Source organism: Rhipicephalus sanguineus, chromosome 4, assembly GCF_013339695.2.
Source record: "Rhipicephalus sanguineus isolate Rsan-2018 chromosome 4, BIME_Rsan_1.4, whole genome shotgun sequence".
Classification (NCBI taxonomy): Eukaryota; Metazoa; Arthropoda; class Arachnida; order Ixodida; family Ixodidae; genus Rhipicephalus; species Rhipicephalus sanguineus.
The window spans coordinates 114,656,495-114,675,801 of NC_051179.1; the positions used below are offsets into that span (position 1 = coordinate 114,656,495).

The 19,307-nt window shown below is 46.2% G+C and overlaps 1 long non-coding RNA gene across 1 annotated transcript in view; it reads left to right on the forward strand.

The window, feature by feature from the left end:
• The window catches only part of LOC119390601 (uncharacterized), a 31,971-nt gene that overhangs the window by 4,237 nt on the left and 8,427 nt on the right, over nt 1-19,307 (forward strand). Inside the window, exon 2 of the long non-coding RNA XR_005183400.2 lies at nt 9,838-9,946. This is a non-coding gene — a long non-coding RNA (uncharacterized LOC119390601). The remainder of the gene's footprint in view (nt 1-9,837; nt 9,947-19,307) is intronic.

Below are 19,307 nucleotides of genomic sequence, written 5' to 3' on the forward strand. Positions count from 1 at the left end.
TATCTAGGGACACTGCATGCCTTATAGCCTTTCCTCATGCCGTCCGGCCGCCGCAGTGATTGGAATGCTTACTTCAGAAACTTGAGGAAAGATATTTGCAAGGCTCTCCTGGAGTTCCTGCACGATTCAGGTTTACATGAATGATCACGTTTCGTTTTCCCTTAATGCTATGAGGAGAAGCCACTAGCCACATAACAATTAACCCACAACAAAGGGGTGCAAATGTTTCTTCAACGATTTCATGCTACTCTGAGAATGTAGCACATTCTGATTTTAATCGAGAAATCTCAAAAATACTGTTCATCGCTGAAAAGTGCCTGAAACTGCAAGTAGTCACGCTCTTGCGTACCAATGCTTAAATCAGGGTATTTTGTATAGGCTTCATATTAATGGCACTTTTGTATGGTGCTATAAGCCATGAGATAAGACAGCCATCCTTTCACTGAACTCAGTATATCAAAAACTAATAAGACGGTGTTTATAATTCCGTGCGCCAAGAACAGCTCGGAAAATCAATGTACCCACCTTGTGAACTCTAGCTTATTCGAACAATGCACTCGACTCTCAGAAGCAGTCTACCAGAGACAGCCGCTGATTTTTCTAGCCAAAAAGCTTCTTAATAGCATAAAAGTTATCCGTAAAGTTATACATTCAGCCGCACAAAAAATAAACGCGTCACTTCCTTTCGTTCAACAAGGTATTCCAGCGTTCTGGAGAAATTTATAGACGCAAGTGTAGCGACCCCCCCCCCCCCTCGGCCCCTCCCTTAAATAAGCAACATTACATGAAGCATCTTGTATGTAATGAAGGTATAGATAACCGCATACCACTGCCATGTCAAAGCTTCGACGTAGGGTATTCAGGCCAATGCATATAAGGCAAGCCGCGCGAGCATGCGAACAATCTTGAAAGTACGACGGGAGACAGGTTACAAAAGAAAGGGATCATATGTAAAAGCAGGACAAACGAAACGAAACACAAGGAATACACGGGACAGAGTGCTGTTGGTGATGCATAGGTCGTAGGTAAAAGATCACAGCATATCCACGGGGTGAATGATGATGATTAGGGCGAAGCTCCGGAGGGAATCATCGGTAAACCGTGAAACTCTTCCGTGAAATTCGCCCATTACATCATATAAAGAGTGTGAAACACCGTGTATATATTAAACATCAAACTTTTATTGTACTGTTGGTTTACGTGGTTCCTTCATTATCACCGCTTTGTCATCTGTGAAATGCAGGGAAAGTGTCCGCTCTCTAGCGAAAGACAAAGCGCGCCAAGAGCGAACGCCTTGTCTGCCTCCATCCGGCGACTCCGAGCGAAAGAGAAAGCGCGCCAAGAGCGAGCGCCTTTTACGATCGCAGGCATCCAATGACATGCGCCATTCGCATTATGCAAGCGCCATCTGTCATCTTTAAACAGAAACTCTAAGAAATACATGAAACGCCACCTAGTGAGAAATTCATTAAACTAGAGCTCTAAGAACTACATGAAACGCCATCTAGTGAGCAACTACTTAAATTAGAGCTGGCTACATACATACATACTACAGAGGAGGGAACGACCCACACCCTAAGGAGCTTCACCCCTAAAACAGCACAAACGAAACGAAACACAATGAAGATACTTGACAGAGTGCTGCATATCACTCTGTCCACCCTGTCCCGTGTCTTTCTTGCGTTTCGTTTCGCTTGTGCTGTTTTTAACTATGAACTGTGCATCACCAACTAGACTGACAGGAAATGTTATGAAAGAAAGGGAACTGTCTGAGGGGCTAATATTCTGTATTATACGCCACTATTAAAACCGACAGACAGTTAAGCCAATGGGAGCAGAGGGGAGAGCATATGCTCTCCTTGGCTTAATTTGCTGTCGGTTTCAATATAGTTGGGAGACAGGTTAGACATTCACTGCGGAGATTTTGGATGGCAACCTAAACAGGAGTGGTGTACCATAGTTGCCAAATGAACCCAAAAGGTAGTTGATATGAAAGTACAAGAATAATCTGTTGAACAATTCGGCGAAAATTTTATTAGTTAGCATTTTTTCATGGAGCTTTCTGGGAGGATATTGTAAGATTCACTGAAACTTTTTGATAAATTCGTCGAAGAAGAAACAACATTCTTCTGTGTATTCAGATGACAATAACTTTTAGCACGCAGCCAAATCAGCAACTTCAAGCTTGCCTTGGCACTCATTTTAAATTCAGTAATGTTTTTAATGAAAAGTATACTGGTGCCATGAACATTGTTACTGCAAGCGACGAGTGCAAAAGCCAGCACTGTAGTCTAGCTGAAGTTTCTTAAACTGTGCGTCAAGATCTTTTTCCTCGACGTAAATAATGAAAGCGCGCCGGCCATTAAGTACCTCGAGTTGTCCTGCGAAGTTGCTCATTTAGATTGACACTGGGAGCGACTGCGAGCATCTATTTGGAGAAACCTACCTTGGCTAGAAGTGGGAGTGCCTGAAAATGGATTTGCAGCAGCCCCTTCGGAAGAACCGCGCAGAGACTGTGTTCGAATTAAAAAGAAAAAACGGGTAGTCCATATGTAAAGCGCTTTACAATTTACTAAATATCAATAAATTTGCGTTGGTCAGGCGCAGATGGCTGAGTAAATTCACCGCTTCTATCAGACGCCGCTCATTAACTGACGAATACAGCATGAAGGAGTATATAATCGGAAATATTTGCGATCCAGTGGGCGTTTGCTCAGCAAGAATGCTACTGTGTATGCATGCCTGACAAAACCTTCGAAGCAGTGCTACAGTTCCTTCATGGGGGATTTTAGCACCTATTACAAATAGTGATTTTCGGATGGAAAATACTACTACCGTCTAGTAAGCTGCTCAAGGAGATTTACTTTAAATGCCCTCGAACGATCAGCCATTAAGAGACGCCGCGCATCACGCAGTCAACTGCGGGATGGTTTATTTTGAATAATAGAAACGGACTAAATGCCAGGCGACTGGAGGCAACGTATCATAATGCAGAAAGACATCCAAAATAACAAGAGACGCGTACGGCTGCTTTTTCTTTATCACTTGCTCTAAACTGACGGCTTAGTTAAAAAAAGACAGTTTCGTCGCATGGACGAATACATCATTGTGACTGCAAAAAACTAGAATGTTAACGGAAGTAACGCTAGCATTTAACTTCTTAGCATCCAACCAGGCGTAATTTAACGAAACGCCAGCATAAGGAAAAGCGGCCACTGCAGTTAGCGAAAAGACCTCCGCGCTATCACTTCATCTGAAACCAAGTGATGAGACAGCACGTACAAAGGTATGAGCCGTTTACTGAAGCCTGGCGAGATATATTGCGCACACCGTGAAGTTGCAGCCGGAACCTCGCTGCTCCCCCTCCGCCCCTTCCCACCAGTATGGGTGGGAAGGGACGGAGGGGTGTACTTTCACTCGAGCGTAGAACATACGAGGCTAAGAGATATCAATTGGGACTTTACACGGAACCTCGCGTGGGCGTCGACGCAAAAATCTACCAGAAACGTCTATAGAATCGTTGTCGCAATACAAACCGACACCTTTTACGAGTTTCTCGATTTTGCGTAGACACAATGAAACGTTGTGGATGTTGACTCGCGCTTTGGATTCCGTTTTTTATGATACACGCACCTGTTCGTGTGCTCTCCATGCTGAAAGCGGAGCATTCGTGAAATGTCACAAAGGATGCAAGAGAACAGGTAACAACAGCACGTGCTCTGGGCGCAAGTCGGCATAAGGCAAGAGAAGCAGACAAGAAACGACGCTTGAGGAAAAACGTTGCACGTTCAGCCCCAAAAAGCAAAGGATACTGCAGCTTAGCTCTTCTTCCATTTGGGCGCATGTTAGCAGCAGATAATATGCTTTTAATGTTTCTCGTAATGATATTTCGCTTTTGTCCGACAGTTGCGAACAAGTTTATGCGTGATGATGAATCAGATATCCGCGATCAAGTTCCTGAAGGTCGCGAGGGCAGTCAAACGGGTCCATATGGCGTGCTGCGTCCGAGTGGCGGATACTTATAATCAAGCTGCTAAAACGCACTAACTAATAACCTTCGCTGGTTTAGACGGATGTTCGTTTGGAAACTTGGGACACAACGTTGAATCCTTATTTATATATGGTGTTGCAGTCATTTGCAAGTTCATCGAAGCACCATTCCTCTATACACGCTGCCCGTAATGCTACTGCCACTGACATTTTCAGGTGTGAACTTCAAGCTTTCTTCTATGCGAAATACGCCAGTGCAAGCGCTCGTACTTTTTAAACTTCAAGTACTATTATAATAACAGAAAGCTGAGCTAGTTGGTAAGTTAGTTGGATTCGCAAAAGCAGGGCGAGCTATGATGGCAACCACTACGGACATCGATATGCATGAGTGTATCTTGTACAACCTTATTCATTTTTCGCCGCTATTATCCAAAGCTTCTGATACTCGGGAAACACGTTAAACTTGTACAAGCAAGAGTAGTTTAGCATGTTTAGGTTTATTTTTGTCTCTAGAGGACGAAAGTCAGCAAGAGCAAGCCACCAGAAAGAGCGAAGACACCTTGATTGAACAAGTGCATTTAATTGGCATACAGGCGCAAGAAACCAAACAAGCACACTGTTGGCGACCTTGAACAATGCCACGTGACTTCCTGTCCTAATCAAAACCGCATCCTTTTTTTAACACGAAAGTATTTTATGACTGGGTCCACCAAGACTTTCATGACGTATTACGGCCACGGAAATCCGTCAGGATAATGCACGCGATCCGACGGCAAATAAATAAATAGGAGAAAAAGTTCCGTTGACGGGAGTCGAGCCCATGACCTCTCGGTCCGACACGATGGCGAGCGGGCGCTTAACCCGCTGCGCTACCCCCGAACTCATGAAGGAGGCCACGCGAACGCGCTTTTTATCTCACACTTTCCCCTCGCAATGTTCGTGGTTCGCGGGGTGGTGTCGCCGTTTGAATGCTGCAGAGCGAAGTGATGCGTGGCCTCCGCGATTCGATCCGGCAACGCGTTGTTGCTACGGCCGTCCAATTCGGCGCGTTTCCAGAAGGACAAGTGTACTTGTGTGGTTCTGCTTATTCTCCGTATTCGCTGTGGCCTGCGGGTGCGCATGTTTTTAGTGATCTTTGAAGTAGGAGCAGAACTGCGCCGAAGATGTTGAACGCCGCGTAAAGGCGATAGAGATTATCAAATGACCCCATTCTGTCACGGAAGAAGCCTGTAAGGAATAAAAGGAAACCAGTAAACACAAGTTAAAAAGTAACACTGTTTCGGCTCTGTTTGAAAATGAAATTCACAAAGCTGTGCACCGAGATTTTCAAAAGCGCAGATGTTGATTTGTGCTGCGAGAAATCTACTACAGCGCTCGCAAGCTATTTTATAAAGTTGTGCAAAGTATTTGGTAATAACGATCGGGATTTTTATTGGGCACAAATTATTGAATGTTTTTCCCATAAGCTATGAGGGAGCTATTGGCAAGGGAAAGCTTCCCATGTTCCCGCTTTACTTCTTTACACGGCAACCCCAACATGCACACCGCTGTGGGCATGCACCAGCTTCGCGTCCAAATGCATGCCAGCGGCAAAAAAAAAAAACAAAAAAAAACACTGCAAGTAAATCAAGCACATTTACTTCAACAAAACCTTTCTCCACTGACTGATATCCCCCTAAACTAAAACAAGGTTATCTCAAACACGCGCGTGATCGCACGGGTGCCCGAAGGTCGGCACCACGCGGTTTCGAAAAAGCTGCGTGAGCTGTCAACTCAACAAAAATCGAGAAAAGAAACTAGAAATTCGAGCAAAGACCCAATTACCTTTCGGCTACCAACTTGTCCAATAATTTGAGTAAAATGAAAAATAAAGGAAAGCTCAAAGTCTATAAAAAATGTCGTTATCGTGTAGCGATCAGTGTAGTTGTAAATGCTGCGCTAAATGAAGCTCCGCTGCTGTTAAACCTGAGGAAGCGCGCAGCACAGGCACCCAGCGATTCCCGTTCGTAGAGCTGACACTGCTCCGAGTTTCCATCTCTCTTGCGCGGCGCGGCTGTAAGCCCCATGTTTCCGAAGCGTTTTTAGCGATTTTAAGTTAATTGTTGGGATTACTTCTGGGTCATTTCTCTTAATTATATTATTTGAGACCTTGTTCGTGTATTTTCACCCGGTTTTGAGCATTGATAACCATGGTTTAGGCCGGTATTGACCACACTATTTTGATCGTGATCACGCCACATGAGATCCACGAATGGACGACTAGGCGGGCCCCTAAAGTGCTTGAATCACTTATTTACTGCCATCGCGCTGGGGCCCTCGAACGCACAACCGTCCGCTCGAAGAAGAGAGCCACTGAGCGCGCGGCAAAGCAATGTCGTCTAGAGGAAAGTCTGTGTGGCAAAGTGAAGGAGAAAGAATAAGCGTCGCGGAGTTGTGCGTAAGCCAGGAAGTGACTTTTACCTAATGTTCCAATTTACATTAACCGCCGGCTTCTTGGCCAATCCACCGTTGTGGGTAAGAGGCCAATACAAGGAACAAGCAAGCAAGCAGCAACAGAGCGGATCGGCTGAGTGAACATTCATGTGCCTATTAAATGAAAAATATCTGAGATTTTACGTGCCAGTACCACGGTATGATTATGAGGCACGCCGTAGTGGAGTGCTCTGAAAATTTCGACCATCTGGTGTTTTTCAGCGTGCACTGACATCGCAGAGTACGCGGGCTTCTAGCATGTCGCCTCTATCCTAATGCGACCGCTGTGGCCGGGATCGAGCCCGCGTGTCAGCAGTATACCACCGAAGGAGACACCAAATAAATTAGCTAGGAAGGTGTATGGTCGCACACGGAAGCACGAACACATCTCACTCGATGACGCTCAACATTGCTTCCAAAACGCTGGTCTGACAATTAGCGAGAAAAGAGTTTAGAGCACACGTTGAGTTATTCTGCGCATCTTTGTCATTGTTGGAAAACGGAATTCTTGGAGCAAACAGAGTGTATCGATATCGTCCTTAGGTACAGGAAAGCTGGCGTTTGTGCCTCCCCTCTTGCAAGATCCGAGCGACCCCTTCTCGTTGTGTCCCGATATCACAGTGCACATGCGCGGTCGGTCAGGCCCGATACCAACTGTAAGGAATATATTGTAGCAAAACAGCCATTTGGGCTACTTGGTATTGGTTCATCTTAATACAAAAAAAAAAAAAAAATGGGGCGCACTATCAAACAGGGACAAAGGAAGAAAAAAAGACGACATAGGCGCACACTCGCAACTGCGCCGATTTGTCCAGCGTGGGATGCAGTAGCTCGGATAGGCGAGAGAACGAGTGCAGAGAGGGAGAGAGAAAGGAGAGATAGAAAGGGAAGAAAGGCAAAAAATAGAAAGACAACGAAAGAAATAGAAGAGAAATAGAGAGAGAGAGAGAGAGAGGGAATGACCTAGTAAACGAGAGAGAAAGAAATATGTAAAGAAAGAAATAGAAAGGAACAGAGATCAAATAGAGCTAAAGAGAGATAGAGAGAAAGAGAATGAAAGAGGGGATGAAAGAAAGAGATAAATGAAGAGAAAGAAGGAAGACCGCCCTGCTCTGCTGTAACTTGAGGCTTGGCACCACTAATGCCAAGCTGCCTTAACTCTTTTATGTGTTGCTTCTTCAATAAACTTCCAATTGCGAGTGCGCACCCGTGTCGTTGTTCTCACTTCCTTTGTCTGTGTTTGTTAGTGCGCCCGTTTTTTTTTTTATTAAACTGAGGAATATGACGAAAGGTTTGGCTAGGCGGATGTACAATATTGACCAACTCTGGCAGTTGATAGGACACCCGTTCGCTTGTGTATGGCCCCAGTTTGAGAATCGTACAGGTACTGTAATTTGCTCTTTTCTTTAGTTTCGCGTGTACGCGGTTAACACGTTAAACCTCTCAGAAGACAGTCGAGCTCATCACGATAGCGAAATTCAACGGAGAGGTACACGCAAGTCTTCGTTTGCTTTGGATACGATCCGGTTATAATATTAGAAAGCTTGTTCGGTACTTTTTCGACAGAGTCGAAAATGCGCAGATAATAACCTTAGAATGTATCCGCTATTGGTGACAGTATTCATATACTGGAAACTACTAAGAGGGTATGCAGCACAAAATGGTCAAAGAAATGGTAATTATTTTATCTCTTCAAAAAAAAAAAAAAAGAAAGCTTGGACAGCGATTGAGCTTCACCTTCAAGTATTGAACATTGAACGCGACACTGTAATTGGGCCCCGTTCGCATCGCCTTCTCACTTGCTAGCCTGGTTTCTCTCCTCGGTGGACACCCCAACCACGCCGAAAGGAACGTCTGTGCGGGTAGCATTGGTAGTTTCAAACTATCCTAGATAGCATACTGCAAGTACATTTGCGAAGTTCCCACTACGCCAGAATTCTTCCTCTTTCGAATTGGCGAAGCACCCACTACGCGTCAGTAAGGCAACATACTTTGTTGATGTTGTTGATAAGGACGATTAATTGTGCTTGTGCTCTTTGTATCGGGTGGGTCTTTAAACAAACCACTCTTTGCGCAGTTCACATGTTTTGACCCCTCGCGCGATTCTACGCTTCTGCCACGCAATATTACATGCGTAAAGAAGACTCCTCCCACTACATTGCATTAATATGGTGTTTTTTTTTTCGGAACAGTTTCAAGCACTGCCATGGCTCTGTGGTAGAACACCTGCTTGCCACGCAGAAGTCGTGGTTTCGATACCCACTCGAACCGAAGATTTTAATTATTTATTTATTCGCACCTATCTCGAACTTTCGCTCACGGATAACGTCGATTTTTCGTTCACAGCCAACGACGCTGGCGCCGGAATTTATGCGAAACGAGCTCTTTAACGCGGTCGCGTTAATGGGCGAAGACACAAGACAAATGTTTCCACCCAAAGGCATAGTTTCATGCGCACTAGAATCATACAAGAACGGCGCCAAACACGCCAGCCTCCCTTGGAGTCCGCGTACTCGCTGAGCAATAAATTTAGAAGCTATGCCACTGTGTGAAGGTGGATGACGAGCGAAGCTGTTTAGCGCACGACACAGAGGCGATAAAGAATGTCGAACCATAGCCGATTTCAGAACCTCCAACTCACGCCGCAATTTTTGTCCAGAAACTCCCCTTTGAATTTAGCGCATGCGCCTTTTGATTTGAAGTTTATTTCAGGCAAAAACAAGAAAAAAAGAACAAAAGTACAATTTGCCTATGGGGACCGGCGAAAAGGCATAAAAGCCTGACAAAGCGCCTGCCCCCTGTAAACCCAAAACCCACCAAAATGACACAGTGCTCAGTGTAAAGTAAAGAATCAATAAGAAAATTATGCATAAATGAATTTCTACGCGCAAAGCCTGTGTGTACAGGAAAACATAAATGAGCGAAAATTTGCCCAGACAATGAAATCAATACAGCATATATGTGTCTGACAAATGAAACATACTGTAGGGGACATAAACAAACGCTAATGTAAGTCAAGTAAAATACCTGAAGAAACTTGAAATTTCAATACACAAGGTTTCAAAAATCAAAAGGCAACAAACGTCAATAAGCAATATGTGCGATCAATAAATTAAACACAGTTTAGATAACATAACCAAACGTTAATATGACTTACACGAAGAAAGTACTTCAGGGAATGTGAAACAAAGATGATGAAGGCGATTATGTTTGTGTAGATAGCAAGCGTTTTTTTAAATATGCCATGAGACTCTATTGTCAATTAGAGAAGCTACAATCGGTTGTTCGTTCAGGAAATGCGAAATTTGATACAATAGTTTTTTGTGTGCCGTAATTCGTACGTGGTTTCTCATATGTATACACCCTATGCCGCAGGTTGTGACTGTGATCTCTCGGGAGATGCCTCTGATAAAACCCTGAACGATCAGTTCATACCTGTTTATAAATAAGCATTGCCAATTTTTGTTTCATGACATTGGTTACCGTAAGTATTTTATGTTCCTTAAAGAGAGGCGCGGTATGATGCTTGAATGAAACGCCTGATATTAGTCGTATAGCTTTTTTTTTGAGCAACATGCGCTGGTGTTCGCCGCGACATCCGCCATCTTGTATATTGTGGGGCACATGCGTTGTTGTATGCCGCCAGTATTTTCTCTTCATCATATTCTGTGGACCAGTGGCGAGTTGTGGGGCTTGCCCAATTTATGTGGCACATACAGTTCTGCTCGTTAACAAAGGGAACGCCCTAGCCAGACACAGTTTCGCTATGAAAAGGAACACTTTAACGTGACAGCGTTAAAGAGTTCGTTTCGCAGAAATTCTGGCGTCGGCATCGGCGTCGTTGGTTGTGAGCGAAAAAACGACGTTGTCCGCGAGGGAAATTTCAAGAAAGATGCAAATAAATAAATAGCGAAAAATATTCGGTTCGAGAGGGAATCGAACCCAGGCCTTCTGCGTGACAAGCAGGTGTTCTACCACAGAGTCATGCTATTGTTTTTTTTTTCTTTAATTCATGGAAAGATGACCCGTTATAGCTGTGAACCACACACTACATACTTCGTCACATTAGAATTATCTTAACATGCAGAACACCCATGTTGTTGCCTACAGTGAGAGGCTGTTCAAAAGTATAAATTGGAACTTCATCCGAAAAGAACCATATACGAATCTCATGTAATGCTAGGAGTCTTCTTAACGCATTTAAATGTTGCGTGGCAGAAGCGTAGAAACGCGGCAGACGTCTAGACATGGGAATTGAACAGCGAGTGAGTGGTTTGAAGGCCCACTAATTACAAATCGCTCAGGCATATTTAATCATCATCAGCAGCAAAAGCATCAACAAAGTGGGCAGCCGCGTAGGTTCGCGTGGTACGCCTTACGGACGCGTAGTGGGCACTTCACAACTTTACTTGCAGTAGGCATTATTGGATAGTTCTAAACGGCCAATGTAGCTCGCACAGGCGTTCCTTTCTTTGCGGCCCCGTTGAGGTGTCCACCGAGAACGAAGTCAGGCGAGCAATTGAGAAGGCGATGCGAACGGGGCCCGATTGCGCTATCTCGTTCTGCTGCGGAGGCGAGGCGCGAGCTTCCTGAAAATTTTTGTCTAGGAACGTTGAACTTTTCTAAATCGGCTTTTTTGCGGATTGTTACGGGATTATGATGGAAACTTTACGAGCTAAAAGTACGTTCAAGTGCAACTCACTTTTCATTAATCCCATTTGCATATAATAATTTTTAAAATCTTCAGAGATCAAGTTTTATATGGCTGGTCAGTGTCATTGTTCCTATTTGCTATAGACCAGAACACAGCGAATTCCATGCGCATCGCCATATTTGCATCGCGCGTCGCGCCATCTATCGCACACGCGGCGAAACAACATGCACGGGCTGCCACGCCAGCAGACGCTACACAGAGCAAACGTGAAACTCCCGAAACTCAGCCCGTCGGAGAGCGTGTTTCGCGTCTTTTCTAGCCTGGACATTTTCGCTGATTTTATTGGAACATCAAGAACATCTTGCTCATGCAAGTCCACAATGTATACAGTACGTGCTGAGTGGGCTGCGGAAGCAACCTCATCAGATACGTACGTACGCTGTTACATTTGTAAAAAAACGTTCTCGCAGTAGTACCGTGAATCGTAATTGCAGTGCAGCTCGCGAAATAGTGAAACGTTGTTTTGTGGCCCCATATTACAAGTTGTCCACAAGGTGAAAGCTCATCATTTCAGCATGCATCGCGTAATAATTAGAGTATACGCTTTACGGGTAGTTTCGCGGAACGTAATTTTTGTTTCACGAGCGCTCTTACAATAATGCGTCTTGCTCACAAAAGCGTGCTATCAGAGAGTATAACCTGCAGTATCGTTCAGCGATCCCTTTTGGAAGCTACCTGCGCGATTTTATTCTTGTAACGATGGTGCTTTACATGCGAAACCGTGCTACTCTTAGTTAAGCCGGTTAGCTACGCCTGCGACGTGAAGGACACTGGCGCGAGTACTGTTCACTTACGTGCCAATATATGTATTATGTGCAGCTGGATGCCTCGTGCCCGAATAAATTTGGGGACATCAAACACTGAAATGAAAACACGAAATTCTGGCCAGCTGTTGAGGAGCACCGTGCCATTTATTACCTTTTGAAGACGAAATCTCGAAGGCGTGGATGCCACCAAAAGCACTAAAGTTCAATACTACGTTGAAAGTGGCAAAGCATGCTGATTGCTTGTGCTTGAAAGCACTACCTTGCACTAGATTTTCGTCGAAGGAAACGCTCAAAGGTATGAAGTGCACCCCCACACAAAGCTCGCGTCTGCCTTCAACCCAGTTGCGTGTCACGCAAATTACATTCGCAAAATGAAATAGGTGGGCATCACACTGCAGAATACACGCAGTTAGTGTACTTACTCGCGCATTTTCACTCGGCTCCTAGTTTTTTTGCTTGAATCACAGTTATCCACTCGCGGCGAAACTGAAAACACCGCACCGGCACTATTTCCGTGGCGCGTCGTAATCGTCGCAGACAACGCTAATATTCTCTTGCTGCGCTGCCTGTTTTGACATCCAAAGACGACGCAGTAGTGCCCAGATCAGCTCTTATACGCTGAAGCGGCGTGAACGGGTACTTTGTCGCACTTTAAGGCCTCCGAACTGCAGCTTGCCCTGTTTACTTGGTGCAGCCCGCGCGCGCCTTGGCAGCCCCGGTCAGCCCGGCGTCTGGGTGCGAGAGTATCCGCTCGGCTCGCCAGCAGCCCGGGTGCGAGACAGGCGTGCTCTGGTGTATATAAGAGCACCGAATACATTTCCAACATCGATAAATGTTTTGAGCACTGCACCCATTGCAAAGAATAAAAATGTTTCAAGAAAAAGAAAGAGGAGAAAAATGTACTGCACCGCGGTGTTTCACCGCAAAGGCGACGCAGTCATTGCGATAGCAACAAGTTCGTATTTTATACGAAGTCAGACCAAGGTCGATTCAAATAGGTCGCGAAGCTTCGGGCGAAAAACGGTTCAGAACCTATTGCCAACGACACCAGCAAGGGGAGTTATGGGTGCTGCGATTGAAGCGCGACTATGTTTGGAGGGAACAAACACTAATAGCGAAAAACCAAGTTTTTTTCAAACATAAAGCAATCTTTATGTTTTACAAATTACATTTATTTCTCGAACAATATTATGTAGGTGCAATGTGCCAAGAATGTACGACAGTGTTTAATTCTTACGAAAAGCCTTTTTCTTAGCGCCCCCTGAAGAGAGGCGCACGTCATTGCCATTCAGTGCAGCCCTTGCGGTGCATGGAAATGCGCGCTCGTAAGTTTGTCTGCGGCGACACGCCCCCTCAGGTGTTCTGGTGTTTCGCACTTACATGCGTTCTGTGAATTATTGTGGTGAGAATTTGTTTTTGGTGTGCGCGAAGTTGCGAGGTGCGTTTCATCGTTGGTGAACGTGTTGGCTACGGTGTTCAACGGACAACGGCACGACGGGGCTAACATTTCACGCCGAACGCTTTCCTCGGTACTCGCGGAAACGATTGGTGTTCCAAGGATACAACAGCAATACGCGTACGCCTGGCGAGCCCTCTCTTCTAGATAAGACACCGGGGCGACGGTTCGGAGTAGTGTGCTTGCTGGATTTTCATGGATCAGTATTCCTGCTGCCCGGTTTCCTTTGTGAACACGCGGTGCCTACTATATTTCCTGTCATCGGTGAGCAGATCGCTAAGTTATCTGTCGCGCTACAATCACTATAATTCGCATGTCTTGATACGTTACACGTAAGGTTAATTTATCGGAACAAAAGGCAAAACATAGTGCACGTAGTGTACGCACTTTTTGTACTTGTTATGACATTTGTTACTGATTGTGTACGGTGTGTTAAATTGCGTTATTGTGACCATTGAATAAAACTGAAATATCATTATTTTGGCGTGACCACGCGTCATTTCTTCTCGTTAGAACTGAAGCACACATGCAATGCGCTCTTTAAGTCCCTTGCGCATGTGCGAAGAAAATAAGCAACGCTGCAAACATGAGAGGTACGCTGTTGCCTTTATTCACGCTGTGGAAGATGACACCAACGCAGAATAAAAGGTCGAAGAATAAAGTTTCCTGGTAAAACCAAGGCGAACTGCACGACGGTACACTTAAACACCGCTGTTTAGTCACGGGTCGATATTAGTTTAGCTAGCGTTGGCTTCAAGCACATTCGCCAAGGGCTTGCCGGCTCGCCGTAGCGCGAGTCCTTAGCGATCAGGGGCCTAAGAAAAATATTTCGATGTCAAATTTCGCGCTAGTGCCAACAAAATGACGTCACTTTTGTACCGGATATTGCGTCACATCCGCTTTATTTTTTGTTCCGCCGGAAGTGTTCCCTCCTCACACAGATGGCGCTAAGCCCCATGAGCAGCTGATCAGCAGCCATTTTCTGAACGTATGGGCTTCTATGGAAGCTTCGCTACCATTTACATTTACCTTGGTCAGACTAGCAGCTAACTTCTTTAGCGTCCGATGCGGCGGAACTCAACGAAATAACAGCATAAGGAAGCGCGGCCGCTACAGCAAGTGAAGCGAACTGCGTGCTGTCTATGGCTTCATCGTCGACTTTGCTATAAGAGCACAGCGCGTACCAAGGTGTGGCCGAGCTAAGTACTCAGTTTCTGCCAAACCTACGCAATCCCTCCCCCCCCCCCGTCCCCCCACCTACGGAACGCCTCCATGCGCCTTTCGCACGACGCAGACGGCTGGAGCTTTCCCTCTCTGCTGTAGCCACGACCTTCGGCAGACCTCGCGCGCTTTCACCAGCACATAGAGTTTACGACGCGCGCAGCGATGTTATCCATTTTGAGTTTATACACCGAACCTCACGGCGACGCCGACGGCAAAAGTGTGCATGTAGTGGTTATGAGATTGCTTTCGGAGGAAAAAATATTTTTTTGATATTTCAAAGGCAATTCTGCATTTTTGTACCCAATTCAAGATGCTGTTAACAGGAGCCACTTACAAACAGCCTGCGAAAGTTGAACTTATCCGTTACGAAAATGACGAAGTTAAAAGTAAAAAACGGCATGCAGGAAGGGGAAGGTGGAAGCTCGCGATGAAACAATCCGTAAACAGGTGGTGGCTGCTCGAGCCGAAGTTTTGACGAGTGGACTTGTCTTCTTCAAGTTCCAGCCTTAAAGAAGACAAGTCCACTTGTCGAAACGTCGGCTCGAGCACCCACCACCTGTTTACGAAGTTAAAAGTAGTAGGAGCTAAACCATAATCCCTGGCAGTCCGTAGCGCGGCCTCTCAGCAGAGGTCGCTATGCGGTAGCTGTTAGAGCACTGCACGGGCCCGGGCCAGCCCGAAAGCCCGGGCCCGGCCCGGTCCACGGGGCGGGCCAGGCCGTCCGAAGCGTTTTCCGGCGGGCCCGGGCTGGGCTCGGGCTTGAAAGTGTAAGCCCGGGCCGGGCCCGGGCTTGAAGCCGCGGGCCTGGGCCGGGCCCGGGCTTGAGGCTGCGGGCCGGGCCGGACTCGGACCCGCTCATTAAAACGCGTAAGTCGGGCCTTCGAGCACACGCGAATGTTATGCATTCCATGGTCCAAGGTATACTGTGCCAAGCTGAAGTGACACGTATATATATATATATATATATATATATATATATATATATATATATATATATATATATATATATATATATATATATATATATATATATTAACAACACTAACAATGGTCCAGATCACGGTTGTTCCCATGGGAGGCATAAAGATTTCGGTCTTTTATTCGAGGTTGACACATACGATATATTTCATTTATATTCCTTGGTAGTACGTGCCAAAACCACAATATGATTACGATGATCAATTTCGACCACCTCGAGTTCTCTAACGTGCACCTAAAGATAAGTATATCCACGGTCGTTCTTGCACTTCGCCCCCACCAAATTGCGGCCGCCGTGGCCGCGGGAATCCCACCCGCGTCCTTGGACATAACAGCGAAACAGCTTAACCGCTGAGCTACCACCGTGGGCAAAGCAACATTTCGATGCATGTACACAGCGGATTTTCCGTCCGATCGCCCGCTACAAAGCGCACGGCATCATTAATAATCATCATCAACTAATATCCTCTAGCGGGCCCGGGTCGGGCCTGGTCATGAAACGCGCCCTGAATTAGTTTAAAAATGAACGCCCGGGCCCGGGCCGGGCCCGGGCTTGGAACGACGGGCCCGGGCCGGGCTCGGGCTGGGTTCGGTCATGTACGCCCGGGCCCGGGCCGGGCCCGCGCTTGGAACCACGGGCCCGGGCTGGGCTCGGGCTTCATAAAGCGGGCCCGGGCCGGGCCCGGGCCGTAAAATCCGGCCCGTGCAGTGCTCTAGTAGCTGTATCAAAGAAGCAACTGTCTCGCGGCCTTTGGGTTCAGATGTCATGAGGAGGTAATTATGCTCATTATATGTTTTCACTTTCTGACATCACGATTACCTGTCATTCATTCAAGACCCAGAGATCAACGTGTCAATGCCATTTTTATGTCATATATATCTTTTACGCTTCGATATAGCGCATAAATTTAGGGCCTGATTACAGTCATACTAAATCCCATCATGAAAAGCATTGGTCAACGCTAGCACCACATCAAAAGACATGGCGCTGTTTGGCCGACCGTGGAGCTTGCGCCACAAAAGCCCACTAATCATCATCATCATCATATGAACGTTTTTTTATCCCCCTCCTTAAAAAACTGGGTGACTTTCTCCTCAACAGCAGTAAAAATATTTAAAATGATTAAATTCACCTGTAAGAACGGGGTTGGCCAAGATGAACGGAAGGACGCAGGCTCCCGTCACGATCCACCCTGTGCCAGACATGTCTGTTCCCAGGAAATGGGCAGCCATCCCCGGTTTCATTGCCAAAAGGAATCCGGAAGGCAGGCTTGCAGCAACGACGATACAAATCACTGCAGTCTGAGACTTCAGAAAGGAAAACGCTACTAGTGACGCAGAGAAAGCTACCAAGCATAACGCGTACGCAGTCCCTTGTCGAAGGTGGAGGCAGCTTAATAAGCGGGTCAGTACGAGCCGCCCAAAAAGAGAACCGATGGCATCACACATAATAAGGTACTCGGCGCTAGTCCGAGAAATCCCCTTATCAACAACGTAGGCCACCATCGTTGCTCTGAAGCCAAAATTGGTATAATCGACTACAACGTATATTAAGGCCAGAGTGTAAAACGTCCGTAACTTGAAGATACTAACAGAGTTCTGTGGTAAGTACTTGTTAGAGCCTCGTCGCGCGGGCAGTGTTTCTGCTATGAGCCGTTGAGAACGGTCTTCAGCGTCTGTCAAGCGTGACGACACCGTTCCGCTCGCTGGCGTGGACTCATTAAGTTCCAGGTGTGGATCTCGGGAGCTGTGGAAATCTTCGCAGAGCTCTTCACTGGGTTGTACCCTCCTAACGCTCAGCTCCATGCCCGCGGATGTCGAGTAGCCCGTCTGCGAACTCGCATCGAACGGTTCGTTCATGCTGTGCAAAGATCCCAAATGTCTAGGTTCGGAATATTTGATGGGTATTTTCCCGTCAAGTAGGCGACTGGTGACAGTGAGCCTCCGGAATTTTGGTGACGATATTTTGCGAAAACAATCGCAGCCTGCAGCTTCGGGTGTCTTCAGAAAAAGTGTCAGCGGACTGATGTTCATGACCACAACGCCCACGAGTATTAGCGCTCGATTTAGACCGTATCGCTGAACCAGGAACGCCAGAGACAAGGGGCCTAAAACGCCTGCGGCTGAGGAACCAACGTATTTCAGGCTTTCGATGGTTATTCGGTATCTGCTGAAGTGTGTCACAGTGCAGATGGAGACGCACATAAGCACGGCACCCATTCCGGCTCCTGTAATGACAAGAAGCATTGCAGATGGAAATTCACAATTACTTTTCAGGTAATAATGCAGTAGTGCGAAACACTCAGGATCCCTAAATGTGGCTCATATCTACAAATGTGCAAGGGAATGTCTTTCTCTCTTTTCTCGGAAAACCGGCGTAAAATCTGTTTGGTCTTCAGATGTTCATTACATTCAGCGCCATCCTCAGTAGCCATGCGTTAGTGGTACTGAGCACGAGACTGCAGCCCTTACCGTAACAACCGTAATACTTTTGGTAGAAATTGCGGAATAGGCAAAGTATTTCTTAGGGAACATAAAGTGGTCCAAATTACACGTGATATCCTCCAATATGGTGCAGCTCATAATCAGTTTGTAGTTTCGGCACGTAAAACACTCGAATTTAGGTGTTAAAGGAACCGGTTGAGGGGGAGGAAGGGTGGCTGTGCTGAGCAGCAAACAATTGACTCACGAAGGACTTGCCTAGCGCATGGCATTATACTCGTTCCTGGGATAATGCAGCACCTGATGTTACAACCGAGAGATTTGGCAAAAGAAGTTCCCTTTGTCACCCATGCTTGCTCGCCATATGTACGCTGTGAGCTATTGACATAAATCACATGTCAAAAAGTAGTGTCACTGGCAAAAAAAAAGAAGAAAAAAGGTCACGAGAACCTTTCTATGGAATCAACATTAGTCCATTAAGTGTTACAAATGGGGCACCTACTCCTGTTATTTCAGCCTCACCGGCGTTCAAGGAAATGTAAACACAAGTTTGCTAGTGTTCAGGTACACTTGGAGCCTTTCGAACATTACTTGACATGCTGACTGCGCTGATTCTTGGAGCGCTGCACTAACTATTGCCTCCAGAGGCTCCAAATTTGTGCAGTAAAGCGCATGATCATAATATGTTAAGCGTAGATATGCGGATTGTCGCCTGCCTGCGACAAATGGTGTGACACATTGGGAAGAGAATTTTTAATGTTCTCGGCAGAAGAACCGCGCTGCCGCCGTCAGTGGACATTCTGGACCGAACAAGCCCTTGCCTGAATGCAACAATGAGCGAGTCCCGCAATTTAATACAGGCAATTTTATATGGTCTGTACGTAGTCCTGACCTGAGATGCGATAACGTGGCAATAAAATTTTGTGGCCTCTCCACAGGTGGCATGGCAAACATTGGCATGGCAAATATGCTCCGGAGTGGTCGAATAAAAGGCTCACTTTTTTAACGCGATAGCGTTAAAGAGCTCGTATCGCAGAAATTCCGCCGTCGGCGTCGGCACCGTTGGTTGTGAGCGAAAAATCATCATCTTGTCCGTGACCGAAAAATCGAAAAAGCTGCAAATAAAATAAATAATAAAGATATTGGGTCCGGGTGAGAATCGAACCCAGGCCGTCTGCGTGGCGAGCAGGTGTTCTACCACACAGCCACGCCTCTTTTTTTTTTCTTTATTACTACGCCTCTGCTTGGAGCTGCACTGAAAGTA